Source organism: Sus scrofa, chromosome 13 (assembly GCF_054392235.1).
Source record: "Sus scrofa isolate SSC_HxYL_T2T_F1_AM1 chromosome 13, Sscrofa_HxYL_maternal_Yorkshire_Landrace_v2.0, whole genome shotgun sequence".
Classification (NCBI taxonomy): Eukaryota; Metazoa; Chordata; class Mammalia; order Artiodactyla; family Suidae; genus Sus; species Sus scrofa.
In genome coordinates, this window is record NC_139395.1 from 212928332 (window position 1) to 212950193 (window position 21862).

At 44.2% G+C, this 21862-nt stretch overlaps 1 long non-coding RNA gene across 1 annotated transcript; it reads left to right on the plus strand.

The window, feature by feature from the left end:
* The first annotated feature begins 1550 nt into the window (after positions 1-1550).
* LOC146397877 (uncharacterized) lies at positions 1551-15019 on the plus strand. Its single transcript, XR_014823944.1, has 2 exons — positions 1551-1701; positions 12366-15019. It is a non-coding gene; the product is annotated as an uncharacterized LOC146397877 (long non-coding RNA).
* The last annotated feature ends 6843 nt before the right edge of the window (positions 15020-21862 follow it).

Below are 21862 nucleotides of genomic sequence, written 5' to 3' on the forward strand. Positions count from 1 at the left end.
TTTCAGGTTATTCCATGCCAAAGGAATGGGCGTGGAGAAAGATGGAGGCAAGAGTGTGCTGTGTAAATGAGCTGCAAATGGGCTTTTTTCATTTGTACATTCATTCAATGCATCCGGCATTGGTTGACTTCCTACCATGGGCAGAATTTAGGTAAGACATGGGGGATAAGAGTAATGACCCAGACCCACTCTGAGCATTTGGAAAGTTCAAAGTGTGGAGGTGGAGGTGTACGTAGTCCGAGACCATCTGTCTGAGCTCTGGCAGGGCAGGCTTGGAGGAAGAAGATGCAAACCCTGCCAGAGAGGGTGTAGCAGGCTTCCTAGAAAGGGAGAGGGGTGTAGGTCTCCATCTGAAAGGATGAAGGAGAACTTGTCAGTGCAGTTTCTTTTTTTCTTTTTCTTTTCTTTTCTTTTTTTGTGTATTTTTGCTATTTTCTTGGGCCACTCCCATGGCATATGGAGGTTCCCAGGCTAGGGGTCTAATCAGAGCTGTAGCTGCCGGCCTACACCAGAGCCACAGCAACGTGGGACCTGAGCCGCGTCTGTGACCTACACCACAGCTCACGGCAATGCCAGATCCTTAACCCACTGAGCAAGGCCAGGGATCGAAGCCGCAACCTCATGGTTCCTAGTCGGATTCGTTAACCACTGAGCCACAACGGGAACTCCTCAGTGCAGTTTTGAAGCATCTTTAGTGCCCTTTCTTCTCTTCTCCTGGAGGAGAAGATTCCAGGAAGAGGTTGAAGACAACCATTGGGGTGGGGCAGGGCGGGTGGGGAGCAAGAAGAGGATTCGTAGGCAGGGGAGGGCTGATGGTGGACAGCCTTGAGGGGAAATCCAGTTTTTTAGTTTTGTTTTTCTTTTGCTTTTTAGGGCTGTGCCCTCAGCATATGGACGTTCCCACACAGGGGATTGAGTCGGACCTGTAGCTGTCAGCCTACACCACAGCCACAGTGATGTGGGATCCAAGCCTCACCTGCGACCTACACCCCAGCTTACGGCAACCCTGGAACCTTAACCCACTGAGCGAGATCAGGGATTGAACCTGCATCCTCATGGATACTAGTCTGATTTGTTTCTGCTGAGCCACAATGGGAACTTCTGGGAAATCTAATTTTAATTTAATTCGAGACATGATGGAGGCCACAGCCATGTTCATGGAGTAAGTCAATGAAAATGACATTTGAGTTTGATGACGTCTGTGCTTGTTCAGGACCGTGTCCTTAAACAGGGGATGCCTATTAGCAAGCTGATTAAGGCCCTTAGGAGGCAGGACCAAAATTTGCTGGGTTTTACAGAACTTAGAGGCCGGGGAGCAACAATACAATAAAAATATGGGTTGAGTTTAGGTTTGCCAAGAAATTCAAGAGCCCACCCTTCATTAGTAAAAATGAAATGAAAACACTTCTTTGAGTTGACAAACACTAATGCAGTGATGACTACAATAAATCAGAAATCCCTTGTCCACAGATCCGTCTGGTTGACAATAAGAGATTAAACATTACCCTAATGGTAAGGAAATTATTAATAGCTGCTACCTATTTATAGCCATGTATTGCCAGTCTCCAGGGAGGGGGAAGGAGCAGAAAGATGCAGGTGGCTGTGAAAGGCATTGGCAGTGCCTGGCCCTTCTCTTATCTCGCCTCCCCACTCCCTTTTCCAAACCGAAAAGCTGGACTCGGTGCCCAGGTGGGCTGGGAGGTGAGTGACAAAGGCAAGAGCCACCATGCAAATGCTTTACCTAGTCCTCCTGTGTCTTTACGCTCCTTTTGCTTTTTCACACCTTGTGATTTGGTGAAGTTGGAGCTCCAGCATCAAAGTTTCTCTGGACATTGCCTCCAGCCCTGGTTCTCTGCCTTGGCAGGCATCAGCATCCCTTAAACCAAAAGATGAAAACTGCATGTTCCCATTCCCCACCAACCTCTGCATGTTCCCTGGGTATTCTGTTTGCCTAGATTAGGAGTGGAAATCCAAAATCTGTATATTGTAAAGTTCTGAGGCATTGGTGGTGGTGGTGGGGGGGCAATGGATACCTCACCTGGGTTGAGGCTCTGACTTGGAGGCTCAAGGGTGTTCTTTGGGCTTCTATTTTAAATTGCCAATGGTCCTGGGGAGGTAGAGGTGCCCTGGACTCCACATGGCTGAGTGAACTGCTGTGAATAGGCTGCTTTGGAGCAGCAGTGGGATTCCAGTGGGATTTACAGTGTAGAGGTTCAGAGGAGGGCTCTGAAAGAATGTTCTGGAAGGGGTTTGGAGTATGGCAGTCTTGGGGCCTCATTGAGGCAAGGAAGAAGGGGACAAGGTTGAGAGGGTCTAGGTGGAAGGAAAGGCTTCCATGAGGGAGAAGGAAGGGCACTAAAGATGCCTCCAGTAGCCTGGGATTTTTTTTTTTTTTTTTGGCATGCCATGCCCCTGGCCCTCAGAGCACACTGATCTCCAGCCTCTCCCCTTCTCTGTGATGGGTGGAGTGTATCAGCCTGCCAAGGAAAATCCTGGAAAGAAACCATGGCACAACCACCTAAGGCTGGTACTTTCCCACTTCATGTGCTTATCAGTGATTCTAGAACTCCTGGGATGTCCTCTCCTGTGATCTGGTAGAGGGCTGGGGCTCTCCACAGGGACTTTAAGCTTTGGTGGTACTTTATCAGGGTGGCCCCGAATCTGATGACCTCACCCCAGCAAATCTTTCTCCTCTGAGTCATTCACCATCTTACGTTCCCTTTGGTCTTGTTTCAGCCCATCTTCAGCAATTTGTGATAAAGGGTTGTGTTTCCTCACTGCAGCCCATGCTTTCCACCTGCCTCCCAGTTTGCCTGTGGCCTTCAGAAACTATTTTTACAAAGGGACAACCTCCCTCCAATCCAATCTCAAAACAGATATAATTTCAGCACAAGGAATTTATCTCCTCAGGGCGACCACCGTGCTCCTGTACCACTTGCTGTCACTTCCTTCACGTGAGTGGCCCATGTGTTTTCCCCCCTTGGTTCCTCTTTAGTTCTCTGCCCTTCCCCCTCGGTGGGAACAAGGGTGGGTGGGACTCCTCACTCCAGGCCCTGCATATCAGGTGGGTGTCCTAGAACTGACAGGCAGAAGTGTCTCATCATGTTGAGGTCTCCTTTCAAAATCTCCACCAGCATCTTAAGATTTCTGTTGCAAGGAGAAGGCTGGTTTCCTGGCTATCATCCTTATCAGTGGCTTCTCTTTCTGGAGTGAGTCTGGTGTGCATAGCTTTAGTTTTGTCAGTTTCATGCCTACTCTGTCCTAGGGCTCATGGGGGAGACAAAATTGAAACACACTCTTCCCACTTTAACAAGAGATTATAACATAATAGATTTTTCTTTTCTCTTCTCTTCTCTTCCCTTCCCTCTTCCTTCCTTCCTTTCTTTCCTTCCTTCCTGCTTTTAAGGCCCACACCTGCAGCATATGGAAGTTCCCACGCTAGGGGTCAAATTGGAGCTACAGTTGCCAGCCTACAGCACAGCCACAGCAACGCTGGATCTGAGCCACATCTGTGACCTACACTACAGCTCATGGCAACTCCAGATCCTTAACCCACTGAGCAAGGCCAGGGATCAAACCTGCATCCTCATGGATCCTAGTTGGGTTCGTTAACCACTGAGGCACAAAGGGAACTCCAGATTTTTCTTCTCTTCTGATGAAATAACCTGAGAATAAGCAGTCTAGCAACACTTTGTTGGGGAAGCTAGGCTCCTGCTGTCTTATTTCTTTGTCCCTATGACCTAAGACCTCCTGACCATTTCTTGATCCAGGCAATGGGATGCTCTTTAAGGGCAGATCCAGAAATTGCATATATCACTTTCGTCACATCACACTTGCTAGCTGTTAGTCAAGTGGCCATAGCTAGAGGTGAGTGAAGCTTGGGAATTGCAGCCTTTGTTTCAGTGTCATGGAACTCAACTAAAACCTCCATTAATTATTAGAAGATTAAAAAAAGTAAATGTTTTATGCATGTGTAAGAAAGCTGTGTGTTTTCTAATTATTGTGTGCAGAATTCTGCATATCTTCATTAGGTCAGCTTGTATTTGTGTTGCAGATTTTTCTCTGCCCAACTGTTCAATGATTGAGACCTGTCGGTAATCAAAATCACTCTCTACGGTAGCAAATTTGTTGCTTTTATCAAGAATTTCTATGGTTCTTTTTTTTTTTTTTTTTTTTTGGTATTTTGAGGCTAGTTAATGAGATGCATTCATGTTTCAAATTACCATGTCTTCTTGGAGAACTCACTTTTTTGTCACCACTGAGTGATCCTCTCAGGGTCTAATTATGTTTTTTCTCTTAAAGTACCTTTTATCTAATATTGACATAGGTCTGCTATCTTTTTTCGTTCTTTAATTTTTAACTTTTTTATGTTCTTAATGCTTTAGCTATATCTTACATAGATGGATTTTGTTTTTTAAATCCAATCTGGAAAAAATTTTGTTTTAAAATTGGAAGTTTAGACTATATTTATTTAATTTTTGATGCGTTTAAACTTGTTTCTGGAAGTTCCTTGGTGGCCTAGAGGTTAAGGATTTGGCATTGTCATTCCTGTGACTTGGTTTGATCCCTAGACCAGGAACTTCCACATTCCACAGGTGCAGCCAAAAAAATTCCAAGATATACGCTGTCTTTTATTTCATATATTTCTTGCAGCTTCTTCTGTATTTGTTTTTCTTAAGTATCATGTCTTCAAAAAGTGTTTTTAATGTGAGTCTTAGCATGGTTGACTTCCTCAAGTCTTATGTATTGGAGAATATTTTTATTACATTCTCATATTTGAATGATAGCCTTGACAGTAATGGAATTCTAGGTTCAAAGTACATTTTTCCATGCTTTAAAATTAATACTCCTTTTTTTTTTTTTTTTTGCATTCAGCATTCTGGTTAAAAAATGTCGTGCACATTTGATTCTTTTTTCTTTGCAAGTGATGTGCTCTTTGGAGAGTTTTCAGAATTTTCTCTTTGAGTTTCATTCTTAAATTTCATTTTAATGAGTGTAAGTGTTGGATTTGCCTTTGCTCTCCTTTTGGAATTCTACGCACCCTTTCAAATTTGCAGCTGTTTGTGTTCTGTAGTTGTGGAGATTTTATTTCCATTAATTCATCGAATATTTGCTTCTCTCTGTTTCTATTTTATTTTATTTTATTTTATTTTTTGGTATTCCATGATTCCTATTTTCTGGATGCTGGTGTTTCTAATTTCTTAACTTTGTAAAAAATATTTTCTATCCATGTTCTCTTTCTTCCCTCCTTCTTTCCTTTCTTTCTTTCCTTTTATCTTTTTGGCTTTTCTGGGCTTCACCTGCAGCATATGTAAGTTCCCAGGCTAGGAGTCTAATCGGAGCTGCAGTGGCCAGCTACAGCAATGGGGAGTCCAAGCCATGTCTGTGACCTACACCACATCTCGTAGTGAAAATGCTGGAACCCTGACCCACTGAGTGAGGCTAACAATGTAGCCTGTATCCTCATGGATACTAGTTGGATGCGTTTCTGCTGCACCACAATGGGAACTTTATCCATTCCTATTTTCTTTCTGCGGACATCCTCATTTGATTTTCCAGCTCACTAATTCATCCTTCAGTGTTCATTTAAACATGTTGCAGACTTACTGTATTATTTATTCCCATTATATAATTTTCATACCTTGAATTTCTCCCCCCCTTTTTTTTTGTTTTGTTTTATATTCCTGGGTTCTCAAGAAAAAGGAGAGCAAAGGGAGAAGCCCAGAAAAGAGCCCCAAATAACACACCCCCCATTTGGTATCACCCAACAGGCAACTTCTTGAGGCCAAGTCTTCCTCTTTAGATTCTTAGGGGAAAGCAGAACTGGGAAGAGGAACCACGCTGGGGTTGGGGGAGCGGGGGATGCAGAGGCTACTCAGCCTTCACTTAATTTAGAAACATTTCACTGGATCAGGACTTCCGAGCTGCTCCAATTTTGCTCCTAAACCAGCAGTCTCAGCCATTGTTACTCATTTCTGAAGGGGGTGAACAACTATTGATTGTCCCAAGGCGGTGGTAGGGAAGAAGAGCAGACCTCAAGCTGCTTTTTCCACGTCATCCTCCTGGAAGGGCACCAGCAGCTGCTCCTGGCCCAGGATGTAACACCACCCCCACCCTGCCTATCACATAACACACACATACAGAGCAGTTGTTTTCCAAATTTCTCATGGTTTTTCCTTTGGTTCCCGGATTTGGGGTTTCCAACCTCAATTAAGTTGACTTTGGGGAGAAAGGTAATGGTTTGTGTGAATTCTCCATTGTGGCTGGAATTGGAACCTCAGCAGAGCACTCTGCAGCCAGGCTCTATTAGTCAAGCCAGAGAAAGGATACACACACACACACACACACACACACACATAAAATGAGGAATTAGGAGTTTCTGTCATGGCTCAGCGGTTAGAGAACCTGACTAGCATCCATGAGGACATGGGTTCGATCCCTGGCCTCACTCAGTGGGTTAAGGATCCAGTGTTGCTGTAAGCTGTGGTGTAGGTCACAGATGTGGCTTGGATCCCTAGTTGCTGTGGCTGTGGTGTAGGCCAGCAGCTACAGCTCTGATTCTATCCCTAGCCTGGGAACCTCCATATGCTGTGGGTGTGGCCCTAAAAAGAAAAAAAGACCAAATAAAAAATAAATAAATAAAATGAGGAATTATAAGATATAGGATATATATGTGGATATATATTATAAGATTATATATACAATAAGGAATTATGATTTATATAAGTTAAAGTGCAACTATATCTTATTTACATAAGATGCATTTACATATCTTATATAGTATAAGATTCATTTATTTTTTTTTGCTTTTTAGGGCCACATCTGAGGCATATGGAGGTTCCCAGGCTAGGGATCAAATTGGAGCTACACCTGCCGGCCTACACCACAGCCACAGCAACTTGGGATCTGAGCCGCATCTGCGACCTGTACCACAGCTCATGGCAATGCCGGATCCTTGACCCACTGAGTGAAGCCAGGGATCGAACCCACGTCCTCATGGATGCTAGTCGGATTGGTTTTTGCTGCACCATGACGGGAACTCCTATCCCTTTTTTTTTTTTGCTTTTCTTTTAGGGACACACTTATGGCATATGGAAGTTCCCAGGCTAGGGGCTGAATCAGAGCTGCAGCTGCAGGCCTATGCCATAGCTGCAGCAGTGCTGGATCCGGGCCATGTCTGTGACCTACACTACAGCTCACACAAATGCTGGATCCTTAACCCACTGATCAAGGCCAGGGATCCAACCCGCATCTTCGTGGATACTAGTTGGGTTCATAACATGCTGAACCACAATGGGAAATCACTATCTAAATATTACATAAATTTGTATGTATATACGTATATATGTATATATGAAATTTTATAAAATTTATTATAAAGAATTGGCTTGTTGTGATTACAGAGGCTGGCAAATCCAAAATCTTCAGAATGGGTTGGTAAGCTGGAGACCCAGGAGAGTCAATGTTCCAGTGTGAGTTCAGAGTCTGGTGGAGAATTCTTTCTTGATCCAGGGAAGCTGGTCTTTGTTCTATTCAGGCCTCCAGTGGATTGGGTGAGACCCACCCACATTATGGAGGGCAATCTGCTTACTCAAAGTCCACCAATTTAAATATTAATCCCATCTCAGAACACCCTCACATCCAGAATAATCTTTGCCCAAATATCTGGGCACCAGCCAAGCAGACACTGGAAATTAACCATTTCACCTAATATTTAAAGTATAGTCCAAGGACAAGTGTTGGCATTACCTGGGAACTTGTCAGAAATTCAGAATCTCAGGCTTCATCACAGAATCTGCATTTTAACAAAATGCATGCCCTTTTTTATTTAGGGCTGCACCCGAGGCATATGAGAGTTCCAGGCTTGGGGTCGAAATCTGAGCTACTGTTGCCAGCCACAGCCACAGCAATGCCGGATCCCAGCCACATCTGCAAAGTACACCACAGCTCACAGCAACCCACTGAGAGAGGCCAGGGATTGAACCTGCATCCTCATGAATATTCTTCTGATTGGTTTTTGCTGCACCACAATGGGAAATCCCAAAATGTCTTCATTTTAACAAGATATAAAGCTTCTCAATTTATTAAGCCTGTAAGATAAGACCTTTGGATTACATCAGAGATTCTCCTGGACATCCTGGGACCTTAAAGAAAAAGAAAACCATAAACAATGTCTGGACTCACCTCAGACCAACTGAAACAAAATCTTAGGGGCGGGACCCAAGGATCTGTATAGTATTTTTAAAAACTATGTTGGTGACTCTGTTGGCCATTGAAAGTTGAGAACCTCTAGAGCAGTGTTTCCCAAACTGAAATAGGCACACAAATCACCTGATGATCTTGTGAGAATGCAGATTGTGGTTCTTGGGGTCATGAGGCTGGAGATTGTGTTTTCAGCACGCTCCCGTGATCCTGACGCTGCTGGCTTAGGACTGCCCTTTGAGTCTGGAGATGCTAGACTGCATGGTGGGTGAGGTCCTGCCCCGTTCTGAACCGCCCTGACCCCTGCAAACCAGGAGGGCTTCACAGTTTCGCCAAGGTGAGCTCCACCCAGGATGTGTCTTAGAATCTCACCAGCAAATAAACCTTGCCCTTTGTGGCTTCCAGCACCTTCTGAATCCCCACATCAAAGAAATCAGATGTTTTCCTCCTGCTGTTATTCACATAGAAATGACTGTATTGTTCCTATGGAAAGATTGGCTCTACACCCCATGACCAGAAGATAAGGCTCTAGAAGGAGTTCCTGTGGTGGCTCAGCAGAAATGAACCCGGCTAGTATGCATGAGGACTAGGGTTTGATCTCTGGCCTCGCTCAGTGGGTTAAGGATTCTGCATTGCCCTGAGCTACAGTACGGGTTGAAGATGCTGCTTGGATCTGGCATTGCTGGGGCTGTGGCTGTGGTGCAGGCTGGCAGCTAAAGCTCTGATTTGACCCCTAGTCTGGGAACTTCCACATGCTGTGGGTGCAGCCCTAAAAAAAAAAAATAAAATAAAATAAAAAAAAATAAAAATAAAAAGCTCTAGAGGACACTAATTGTGCCCTCCATGGGAATGGGGAGACTGAGAATGTTTATTTGGTCACCTTATGCAGAGACTGAGAATTCGAGTCAGTGAAGGACCAAACAAAGTCAAGACGCGTTACACCTGCAGCCGCACGCTTGGCTCCTGCTGCATCTCCATTGAATCCTCCCATCTCTTCAGCTAGAATGGTTTTTTTCTCACTGGCTCCTTTCTCAGCCTTCAGTTTAAGGCTCTGTTGTAAAATATAACCCATCCTGACCCGAGCTCTGAGTATTTTATGCCTGCTCCTTCTCTAGACTGAGCTGTCCTTCAGGGAAGCCACCATAGCTTTCTGCTTTCCTTCTGGCTCCTTCTGGCCCCTTCCATCATCCATCCCCAGTGGGAGCTGGGGTTGACCTCTGAAAGCCTAAGAGAGCTCACATTGCTCCCCTATTTGGTGCCCTCCAATGGCTTTGCTAGATGCTTAAAGTCTACACTTGTCACCATGGGGCCCCAGTCCTAATGACCTCCAATATCATTCTTCACCACTTGCCCCTTGCTCACCATGCTCTGGCCATGTCGACTTCTCCCAGCGCTCCAAGCTCACTCCTGCCTTGGCTGTTCCTTCTGCTCAACACTCTCTTCCCCAGATCTTCATGGGGCTGGCTGCTTCTTGTCACGCATCCCACTGCCCCAACATCACCTCTTCTGAAAAGCTTGCTCAGACCACCCTTCTTAGTGGTGGTCCCCATCGCAGCCTGACTGGGTGCCCCGTTGCCCTGTTTTGATGTCTTCACAACATTTCTGACTCTCGGAATGATCTTGCTTACTGCTCTGTTTTCTTCTTACTTTTCGGTTCTCCCGCCCCTCCCCCACATGGTAAATGTCACAAGAGACTCTGTGGTTTAATGATCGTGGTCTCCCTCATGCCTACACCTCTGATCCTCAGGAAGAGGGGGCCCTCGATTATTATTAACAGAACGAAACTTTCACTGCGCTTAGCTCAGTTTGTTCCTTTAACAAAGCTTTTAAAAAATATTATTTTATTTCAGTGACAATGTGGCTATGATTTTGGGTGTCCTCCAGAAAAACAAATTCATGGAGAAGCATTGCAAAAACAAGACACATTTGCGAGTTCCCCCTGTGGCTCAGTGGGTTACCAACCTGACTAGCATCCGTGAAGATGAGGGTTTGATCCCTGGCCTCGTTCGGTGGGTTAAGGATCTAGCGTTGCCGTGAGCTGAGGTGTAGGTCGCAGATGCGGCTCAGATTTGGCATTGCTGTGGCTGTGGTGTAGGCCGGCAGCTGCAGCTCCGATTCACCCTCTAGCTTGGGAATTTCCAAATGCTGCAGGTGTGGCCCTAAAAAGCAAAGCAAACAAACAAAAAACCCCTGAAAAACAAAAAATGAGGCCCATTGACAGGAATAGCATGGGGCTCCCTTGGCCCCAGTTTGCATTTGTAAGGGCATGTGTGGGATCCAGAGCTATGGACATTTACCAGTCAGATTTAAGGAGCTCATACAAAGTTCAGAATAAGCTTTTACTTGTTCCCTCCCTGCTCTACATTCCTCTTTGGTGCCCAGTGGCAAGCTGGCAAGAAGCCACTGATGAGGACATAGGGCAGACAGGGTCAGTCTTGGATCGCTGCCTGGTTCTGCCATCCCCACACCTCTGGTCAGATAGCAGCTTTCAGCGCCTGGCCCAGGGGCTCCATGAAACCCTGGCACAGTAGCCAAGAAGCAAAATGCCAGGCTGCCACACAGGCTAGTGAGAGACCTTCAGTGAAGGAGGCCGACACTGACAGGCATAGACGTGAGCCAGGGGCCAGCTGGGGATCATGCCAGAGGTGCCTGGGAACAGGCCCGTGTCTCTGCCAAGGTCTCAAGCCAACCCTTGTCAGGGTTTTACCAATCTCCTGGGTCTGCATGATTCAACCCAACCCTGCTGGCCAGGTGGGGGTGGGTTGATGAGGTGTTTCCCTTGTGCTGCAGCTTCACCAGGCTCACAGGGTGGTCCCTGGGCTCCTCCAGGCAGTCTTGGATGGGTGGAGGTTGGCATGGAAATCACAAGGCAGACTGAATCCACTTTCAAGGAGTTTTTCCCCCTGGAGATGTAAATTTCCATTGAAAAGTGCAAAATGAGCATTAAAACAGAGCCACAGTGAAGCTTATTTGCCCAGGAAGAAAAAAATCCCTAAGACACAGATCTCGTGTGTTGGGGAATGAAAGGGCATCAAAGGGTGAACAAAGGCAATTTGGAGCCTCAGCATGTAGGTAGTTGTTGTGGTTTTACCCAAAGGACCCGGAGATGGAGTGGTTTGGGCAATGACTACAAGGGGTCTGGTGTGGATCACTCTTTTGGTTCATTTGCATCTACTTCAAGTGGGAACCACATGCCTGCTCCATGCTGGGCACTGTGGACAGGAGACCTATCAGTTCCTGCCCTCTTGGACCTTATGATTCGGTAGAGAATGAAAACCCACATCACTTCCACGGCAGCAGGAAGACAGCAGCTGTGTCTTTCCCAGAGGGTTAGCATTCCAAGACTCAGTTCAAGTTCCTAACTCACCAATCTCTAGCTGTTTGACTTTGGAACAGTTACTTAAATTTTCCCATAATATGAGGAAATGACACCCGCCCTTTCCATGTCATGGGTTGTTATGAGAGGATGTGATGAGATGGTTTATCTGAGAGCCCTTTTGAGTTCAAAAGGAGACATTTGAATTGTCACCGGGTCTACCAAGAACTCACTTTTGGAGTTTTCGACGATAATCTCTTGCCACATTGTGACACTTCTCGTTATCCGTGGGATGTGAACATCCAAAATAAAGCTATAGACACACACTGTCCAGTGTGGAAGCCACTAGCCATGTGTGGCTGTAGAGCACCCGAAATAGGTCTGAACTGAGACCCACACTAGAATGTGAACTTTGTAAAATAAAAAAAAAAGAGAGAGAGAGAGAGAGAAGAATGTAAAATAACTCCCCAACAAATTTTAAAATATTGACATGTTCGAATGGTACAACTTTGGATGTATTGGGTTAAAGAAAATATTATTGATCTAATTACTTATTTAACATGACCACTAGAAAATTTTAAACAATGCTTATGGCTCACATTCTATTTTTTTTTTTTTTTTTTTTGGAAAAACCGCTAGAACAGTTCTCTTTGGGAATTTTATTTTGAACACAGCACACATAAACATTCACGTAATTTCAGAGGTATGGCAGACCCCTTAAAGTCCCAGCTACGGAGCTCTAAAATGACTATTTTAAAGGTTGTTTTCCATTTACACTCAAAATACACGCAAAGAATGTTCCTATAAACTTAGATCATTTTGGTGAATCGTTACTGCTTTCCTCTAGGCAGGAAATGGTTTCATCATCATTGTCATCCAAAAGGCTGGACAGAAGCCCTCCTGCAGACGGCATGCCAAGCCCTAAACAGGCAGATGGACAGGAAAGCATCACGACAGCCTTGGGCTGGAATCAAGACACCCAAAATCTTCAGTAAGGAAGAGATTTTTCCAACTGCCAAGTGAACAACCAACCACAGCTTCCTCTGGCCCTTGAGTCTTTTTCCCTCTCACGGAAAAAAAGACAAAAAAAAAAAAAAAAAAAAAAAAAAAAAAGAGAGAGAGAGAGAAGAAGAAGAAAGAAAAGAAATGAAGGAATCATCTCTCAGCACCCCTCCTACCTTTTTTCTTTTTAGGGCTGCACCTGCAACATGTGGAATTTCCCAGGTTAGGGGTCAAACTGACACAAGGCAGTGCTGGATCCTTAACCCACTGAGGGGGGCCGGGGATCGAACCCACATCCTCATGGATACTAGTCACGTTCATAACCTGCTGAGCCACAACAGGAACTCCCCCCTTAGGTCTTTTATAGTCCATATTTTTCTGACTTCACCCTCCAATCCTTTGATGTATCTACTTTCTGTTTTATCAGTTGAGGAAAGGATGCTTGGAACAGCTCAGAAACGTGCCAACAGTCACGTGGGTTGAAGGAGACTGCGGAGGTAAATGCTTGCCAGGGTGGGTCTGTTATTGCCACACAGCTGCTGCCAGAGGCAGGAGGCAGCAGGTAGACTGGGGGAGAAAGACCTCAGGAGAGGCAGACATGGCCATGCCCACTCCCTTCCCTTTGCTCTCAGAAGGACACCATGTGGCTTGATCATAAGAAAGGATCAACCATGGACCAGTTGCAGGGGAGTCCCTGTGCTTCTCGGGGAGCCATCTTTTCAGCTTCCTTTCAGAGGAAAACCCTTGCTTGAACTTGAACAGCGAAAACAAAACCCAACATAAACAAAGACCCGTCTAGAGAATTTACACAGCTTGGGTTAGACATGGTTCCCTGTTTAGAGGAGCCAGGAAAGCGGACAATTCCTATCCACAAAGGATGGGTGTGGAATTCCGTCTCCCCTTAAACATGACATTACCCAGGGCTTCGGAGTCAACTGTGATCTAATGAAACGCTGGTGTTGGTTGACTCCTGGAGGAGTTTGCTGGTTGGCCTGGGCCCCCAGGAGAAGCAGCAGATCACTGCCCAAGTTCTACGAGTGGGATGACCAGTGGCAACATAAAGGGCAAGCAGACAAGGGAGTCTTTCTTTCTGAGAATGTTTCCACTGCAGTTAGGTTAGAACATGATCCAGGGAAGATATAAACTAGCCCTTTCATTTAGCAAAATAAAATGCCTATCCTCTTGGTAATTTGTGCCGTAGAAGTCCCAGCCAGAATCTTGTTTGTAAAGGTTTTGTTTAATTTGCCACCCCCAGCTCTTCTCTTCTCACTACCCAAAATCAGGCTGGACAAGAAAAAAAGGGGACAGTAGGCTTGGCAGATGCTGCCACATGGTCTGTCCTTGTAGAATGGCTTCTGTGGCATTTATATTAAATAACCACCAGAAAAGGGTGAAATGTTGATGACAGGAGGTGTCTCCGTTTCCTGGGGTTTTGTTCCAGTTTTGATGAATATGGATAATGCACAGAACATCTCAATTTTCAGAGCTGTGTTTTTTCATTAAACACCGCCACTCTTCCCCAGGCATTCCTGACCCATGATTTGGCAGGTCTCAATCACAAATGCTCCAGTACTGGCTTTCAGAAACCCCTTCCAGATTTGGTCCAGACTGTTGAACCTTGTCTAGGCACCAGTTGGGAGGGCATCTCTGGGCCGGGGCATAGGGCCAGGCTCTAAAACATACTTGCTGAATCTCCCCAGGGATGTGGTTGAGGAGGGCAAGTGATTTGCTCTTTCCCTCCTTGGAAAAGAGCACAGGGAATGAAAGTGCATGAGGTGCTTCCTGTGTCCCCAAGGGAGTTTCACACAAGCAAAGGCATCGAGGACCCTCCACACGTGGACCAAGTGAAGGACATTTTGTCCCAGCCCTAGGACATGCATCCTCATCAGCTAATTCAACTACAGTAGAGCTGGCAGCACCTGTCAAGTTAAAATGGAAATTGGCTTTAAGGTAAAAATATATCACGTTCAAGGGTTGGGGCTGTGTCTTCTTTCTAGTAATGCCTCACCCAGCATTTCTCAACACATTTCTTGAGACCCTCCTGCATCAGAACCAGGGGATCTGATTCACCTGCAGATCTGGAAGCTCCTAATCACCAACTGTGTGAGAACCGGAGCCAAGAATTTGAATGGTACCAACCTCCAGGCGGTCCTGATATACCCTAAAATTTGTGAGCCACTGGATGTAAAAAATACTTCACATATTTTTAAGCCATGGTGGCAAATCATGGCAAGTAAGAGTGAGAAGTGTTCCTTTTTGAACTTGTTAAACTGTATGTATGTCTGCTGTAGGGAAAGTATGAACTGCAAGGGACAGGAATAGCTCTAAGCCTTTGCTTTTGCTGACTGATACATTGTATCTTGTCCTTTCACCCCTGTGGATCATCATCTGCCCAAGAATAGTATTTGTAAGAGGTTGTTTCTGTGTGTCTTCTGGAAAGAATGTGTCCTTCAATATATGTGATTGTAACATGTTGATTAGAGCAAAAAGAAAAGCAAATGAAACTGTTTAGGTGTGTTTCTTTTTTCTCTGTGGCGGAAAGTGATTAAAAAAAGCGGTTTAGTGAAACTGTTCACGATCTTACACCACAGGATGGAGCAGTACGTGTGTATTCTTATACTGATCCTTGCACACCTGATCATCCAAGAGTCTGAGTTGCCTGGTCCTCAAAAACCATGCTTTTCTGAATTTACACTATATATAAATCTAAAATGATGTTTGTTGCTGAAAGAACACGGATGTTAAGTCAAGGTGTCAAGAAAGCAAAACAAGCATTGATTATTTGGGGAGAAATTTGGGTGGATCTGAATTGCTTATTTGGGAAAAAAATTTAATTTTAGTTTTAAACTATCTGGTTAACGTAGCCAAAGTCTGTTACAGTAAACAGCAGTGCAAACAAATGGCAACCCCTCCTTCACAAAGTAACAAATGGATCTTCAACCATATAGACCTTCATTTCTACAAAACAGCACTAGCTCTCTAAAATATTCCAATTCTTGGCATGTAGGGACTAGCCACATGAAGTCAGTAAGACAAAAACCAAGCTGCCAACATTAAATCAAAGCCACGTCTTTCTTCTTATGAACAAAGGAATCTTTTAACCATCAAGGAAGATCTTTGGCATTTGTCTAGTTAACCTAGAAATACCAGGATGGTGCCCTGAGACATCCTAGTGGGCAAAGAAAAATGTTGCTTCCTTCACGGTGTAACCATGGAGTGTCTTGAAAGTGCATAGCCAACAGATATGGTAGTTTTAAAGGCAATACTGAATGATTTGCTTGGGTTATTGGGCTAAGAGGTCATATCAAGTCCAGTCATGCTTCTGTAGACCCTTCTCTCAGATCCTCCTGCTTGATCATAGAAAGGGGACCTACTTTGTTGTGCTCCCACACTCCAATCCACACTAAATATTATGAGATAAAATGAGGACAGATGAAAAGTGCTTTCAAAATGTGTATGTGTGTGTGTGTGGGGGGGTGTCCCGTTGTTGCACAGCCAAAACAAATCCGACTAGTATCCACGAGGATGAGGGTTCGATCCATGACCTCACTCAGTGGGTTAAGGAGCACTGCTTTGAGTTGTGGTATAGGTGGAAGATGTGGCTTGGATCTGGCCTAGCTGTGCTCTGGTGTATGCCGGCAGCTGTAGCTCTAATTTGACCCTTAGCCTGGGAACTTCCATATGCTGCAGGTACAGCCCTAAAAAAAAAAAAAGTGTATGTGTGTTTCCTTTTCTTGACCTGGATGAGAATGAAAAAAAAAAAAAATCAGGTCTTAAAACAGTGCAGAATTTAATCAGAAAATCAGAATCGATTCCATGTATTTCACAGAGAGGGTATTTAAGATAGGGAATTGGTTAAGCGGGTGATGAAAGTTCTGAGAAGCCAGACAAAGGGCAGTAGAAGAATCTAGAAGTCAGTGACAGCAGGAGGCCTCTAGTCCCTGATGCTGGGGAATCAGAGGAAGGAGGGGTATCAGCAGGAGCTAGGAACTGGGTCACCGAGCACCCATGGGTGGCAGGTCTGATAGGAGTTGGGGCCACACCAGAGATGCAGTTGCTGCCAAGACATCCCATGATGCAAAGAGAGAAGGAGAGCAACACCTTGGCTTCTCCCTTCTTCCCGCACCTCAATTCTTTCCCAGTACTGTTCTTCAGCCACACTCAAAGGGAAGCCTGGAAAACATAACGGGCAGGGCTTAGTTCCCATGTGATCAGCAAAGGGGAAGGAGGAAGAATGGTTTTGACCAGCTCACCACCCCATTTGGAATGTGGCAGCACTGACTCCCTGCTGTCAAACACAGGGTTCATTGAACTATGGGAACTCTGACCCATCACCTTGACCACCCACTGTAGGGCAACTTTTCTTCTGAACTTTTTATTTGTGTGAGTGTAATCTGCCATGACAACAATACAGATAAGGAAATGTAGACCTTTATCAGAAACCACCGTGGTTGGCCGTCTACATGTTGTGGCTGCCTGGGGCAATGTGGTAGTTCTGGTAGAGGTTATAAATGGAACTAAAAGCCCTTTGAGGGTCACTAAGAAGAGGACAATGACTTTCAGGGATCCTCCCCTGAAATGGGCTTGTAAATCTGGGATGGAGTTTCTTTATTAAGCCATACTGGTTCTTTTCAAGGAAAGGTGTATGCCTTTGAATAATTTTACTGACTTATTTAGCTAATATTTTGACCTAATATAGTCAAGGACATATTGCAATAATTAGAATAATGATCCACCTATAAAATGTATCCTTTATGGGAAAAAACTCATGTTGAGAATTGTAGATGCCTCCCACAATCTATACTGATACCCTCCCTCCTGTAAAATAAAATTCATATTTTATGGCAAGACAAGAAAAATTTAAGCATAAAAACTGTCCTCTGCCCTTTGGCTTCCTCTCTTTCCCAGTGTGCATTGTATATCTGCATTATGCATCAACCAAACCTCCCCATAGGCAGGAATATCTGCTCAACTACAGAGTAACAGTCTCCTTGCATCAACAAGACAACTCCTTAAAAGATAACATTCCTTCTTGATTTCGTAAAGGTCACATGACCCACCAGGATGATGCTTAGATCTAGACTGTGTAAACTATCAATTTACATCATTTGATGTACAGCCTTCTGTCTCAAAAAAACTTATGTAAGTGTTTGATTTCTGACTGTGTCTTGATTTCCTACCGGGGGAACAGTTCTCAGCTTTCTGAGATGTTCTTCCTGGATTATAATCTGCAAATTTGGCTTGCATAAAATTTTCCAATTCTTTCTTAGATGAACTGGTTAATTTTTCCATGACACTCCTCATATTACCTGAAAAACTGAGTTCACCTCTTGGAGGGCGTTGAGCAAAAAGATAGAACCAAAGCGGCAAGTAAGGAGAACACTGGGAATCTTTCTCAAAGCAGTGTCTCTCTGAACAGCAACACTGGGGAGAGTTTTAAGCTAAGCATACATGCATATTCATGAAGGGGGTTTGGCCATTGATGAAGTCCAGGGTTTAATCATGAAGTTCAGGAAAAGTCAATGTCATCATCCCTTAGGTTCCAGTTGATCTGGTGGTTGAGCACTTCATGCTAATCTTTACCATTGAACCAGAACTGAGAGTATTTATAGCTGATATATTTATCTTTGCTATTGTTACTTCTCTTTTCTGATAACAATCATATGTTTCTGCCTTCTTGTTCCTGTTCAAGGGCAAGCATGGTGGCCAGGCTTAGATCACAAGATGACTTAGGCCCCAAACGGCTTCTCTTCTGATGAAAAAGCTGTGCCTGGCTCTCTTTCTCCTGGGACTCCCTACTCTAATTGCTTACACTTACTTTTGGTGCTATATACTGTCCCAGGCTTATCTTAAATACTTGCTGCTCCAGTCCTAGCATCAGTCATTTCTCTAAGGAGCCCTGGATCCTTATATTGGACAACAGTTTTAAAAACTAAGAACTAGGTCCTAGATATGTTCAGTTTGGCCACTTTTAATCAATTCATCCACTTCCTAAACACATAACTTTCCCAGTGCCCACTTTGGGCAAGACTCTGGAGCAAGATAGAAAAATGAAGTGCAAATAATTCTCTTACTCCATGGTCCAAGAGAAGTGCTGCCTACAGGGTATGAATGGAGCTCCATGATGATTGGAAGGTGGAAGGAGATTTCCAGTTGGAGATCTAGATCCCTGAAGCCTTTGTTCTTCATTATAGACTTTACCTCCTATCTTCTTAGTAGCTTGGCTCATCTCTAGCCTTCAACATGAGAGTCTTTATTATTAGCCTGACCTGGGTTTAAATTCTGGCTCTGCCATTTATAAGCTATGTGGCCCAGAGTCAGGGTCTTAACTGCCCTGCACCTCAGTATCTTCATCTGTTAATTGGGGATGGAGATGCCAATAGGACCCATTTTTAGAGGTCTTTGGATTCAGAAAGACATAGACGATTAAGCATAAGGCACATGGAATGCCTGGTAAAGTATCTGGCATAGTCAGGTTCACCAAATGCAGGCAAGCAGACCAGCAATGATAACCAGTGTCCTTCTTAGGGCAACACTATCTTTTTTTTTTTTTTTAAGATTTTTATTTATTTTTTATTATAGTTGATTTACGATGTTCTGTCAATTTTTGCTGTACAGCAGGAACAACACTCTCTTGAGTATCAGCTTATTCTTCAGACAGAGATGCAGAAGAGTCTCTAATGAATATAGGTTGTAAAGGCAGAGGCATAGAAGGGGCTGTGGCATGGGCTGATCCCTGGGGTCAATTCAGGTCTTCTGCATGTGACAGTGCTTTTGAGAAGTAAACCATAAATGATCGAGACCTTGGGGTCACTTGGCATGTGGTGGCGCAGCACAAACTCCAGTACCAGGAGGTGAGGCATCTGTTGCCAAAAAATTCTCATGATTCATGTTTATCAAAATGCATTAGCATAAACAACAGACACTTGACATTCCAGGAGGGATCTTCATGTTAGGGTTCTCCACCCCAGAGCTGCTCCCCCAGATGGTGATGATGAGCCTAACAAAGGGTTTCCCATTCCAGAAGGAAAACAAGAGTTTTATTTATTATTTATTTATTTATTTATTTATTTATTTATATTTTTTGCTTTTTTTTAAGGGCTGCACCTGCAGCATATGGAGATTCCCAGGCTAGGGGGCCAATTGGAGCTATAGCTGCTGGCCTATACCACAGCCACAGCAATTTGTGATCTGAGCTGTGTCTTTGACCTATACCACAACTCATGGCAATGCCAGATCCTTAACCCACTGAGCAAGGCCAGGCATCAAACCCGCAACTTCATGGTTCCTAGTTGGATTCATTTCTGCTGCGCCATGATGGGAACTCTGGAAAACAAAATTTAAACTAATCTGCTGCAGAGAAGCACAAGAACTTTTAGGAGCAGGAGAAGCACAGGTGTCATGAACTTTCCCTAGGATTAGAACATAGGGTCTAATAAGGAAGTTGCGGTTGTCCCATCTGGTATTTTCCTTTGACCTGAGAAGCATCTAGAGCAGTGATTCTCAAGGTGTGATCCCAGGACCAGCAGTAGCAGCAGCCTCAAGGAACTTGTTAAAAACACAAATTCTTGGGTCCCATCCCAGACTTACTGAATCAGAAACTCTGGAGGTGAGCCCTGCCTCCCTCCCCTGACAATTACAACCTAAGTTTTAACAAGCCTTAGAGGTGATTTGGATGCCAGATCAAGTTTCAGAACCATTGATGGAAAGGATGCAAGACTTTACAAAACATTCCATGTTCAACCCAAAGGTGTCACGAACTCCAAGCACCTAAAGAGATGGACTCTCTAGCGTATGACACTAAGCAGGCTCACAGGAAATATTTATGGAATAAATGATCAAAATATTTAAGTGGTTAAAATTCAAGACATTAACAGCAGCAAGTGCTGGTGGGAATGTGGAGCAAAAGGAACTCTTATTCATTGCTGATGAGAATGCAAAATGGAACAGCCATTTTGGAAGTCAGGTTGAGAGTTTCTTGCAAAACTAAACATATTCTTAGCAGGTAATCTAGTAATTTCACTCCTTGATATGTACCCACAGGAGCAGAAAACTTACGTTCATGCAAAAACCTGTGCATGCGTGTTTGTGGCAGCTATCTTCACAACTGCCAAAATGTGGAATCAACCAAGATGTCCTTCAGCAGGTGAATGGGTAAATAATGTGGTTCATCCAGACAAGAGAACACTATTCAGCAATAAAAAGAAATGAGCTATCAAACCCATAAGAAGGCACAGAGGAACCTAAATGCATATTACTAAGTGAAAGGAGCCAATCTGAAAAGGTTATATTCTGTATGATTCCAATGCTATGACATTCTGGAAAAGGCAAAATGATGGAGACAGTAAAACATCAGGGATAGTCAGGGGCTGAGGGGAGGGAGGGATGAAAAGGGGAGCACGGAGGATTTTTAGGGCTGCGAAACTACTCAGTATGATACTATAATGGTGGATACATGTCATTTTCCATTTGTCCAAACCCATGGAATGTACACACAGAGAATAAGCCCTAATGTAAACTATGCAATTCAGTTAATAATGACGTATGGGAGTTCCTGTCATGGCACAGTGGAAACAAAACCAACCAGGAACCATGATGTTGTGGGTTCAATCCCTGGCCTTGCTCAGTGGGTTAAGGATCTGGAGTTGCCATGAGCTGTGGTGTTGGTCACAGACGTGGCTTGAATCCTGCATTGCTGTGGCTGTGGCATAGGCTGGAGGCTACAGCTCTTATTGGACTCCTAGCTTTGGAACTTCCATACGCCGTGGGTGTGGACCTAAAAAGGTCAAAAGACAAAAAAAAAAAAAAGAAAAAAAAAGAAAAGAAAAAAAATGGCGTATCAATAGTGACCCATCAATTGTAGTAAATGCGAATGCTGTCATTAAACCTTAGACACACGGACCAATCCATCAGATATGTAACTGATTTAAGAGTATCTTCTTTTCTGGGAAGAATAAATTCTTCTTAGTCTCTTATTCAAAGAAGAGGGATCTTCTTTCCACGAAGAAGGAGGAAGAGGGCTCTTTCTTGCCCCTAAATAAACTGTGCAGTGAGTGCTGGGTGAATTGTGCCCATTCCCTTTGTGAACCCTCAGATCCTTGGGAATGCTTTGGGAAATTGGTGGGTGAATGTTTATAATTAGGCTGTTCTAATGGATCAAGGCCTGGGATATTGCTCTTCTTGGGGTGAATCAGTTGTTCTGAGAAGTTCAGTGTTTCCTCTTAAGGAAAAATAAAACTTCCCTATGACATAACCACACTTCACACCCTAGAAATGTTGGGCTCTTTTTATTTTTTATTTTTTGGGTCTTATTTTATTTTTAGGGCCACACCTGTGGCATAT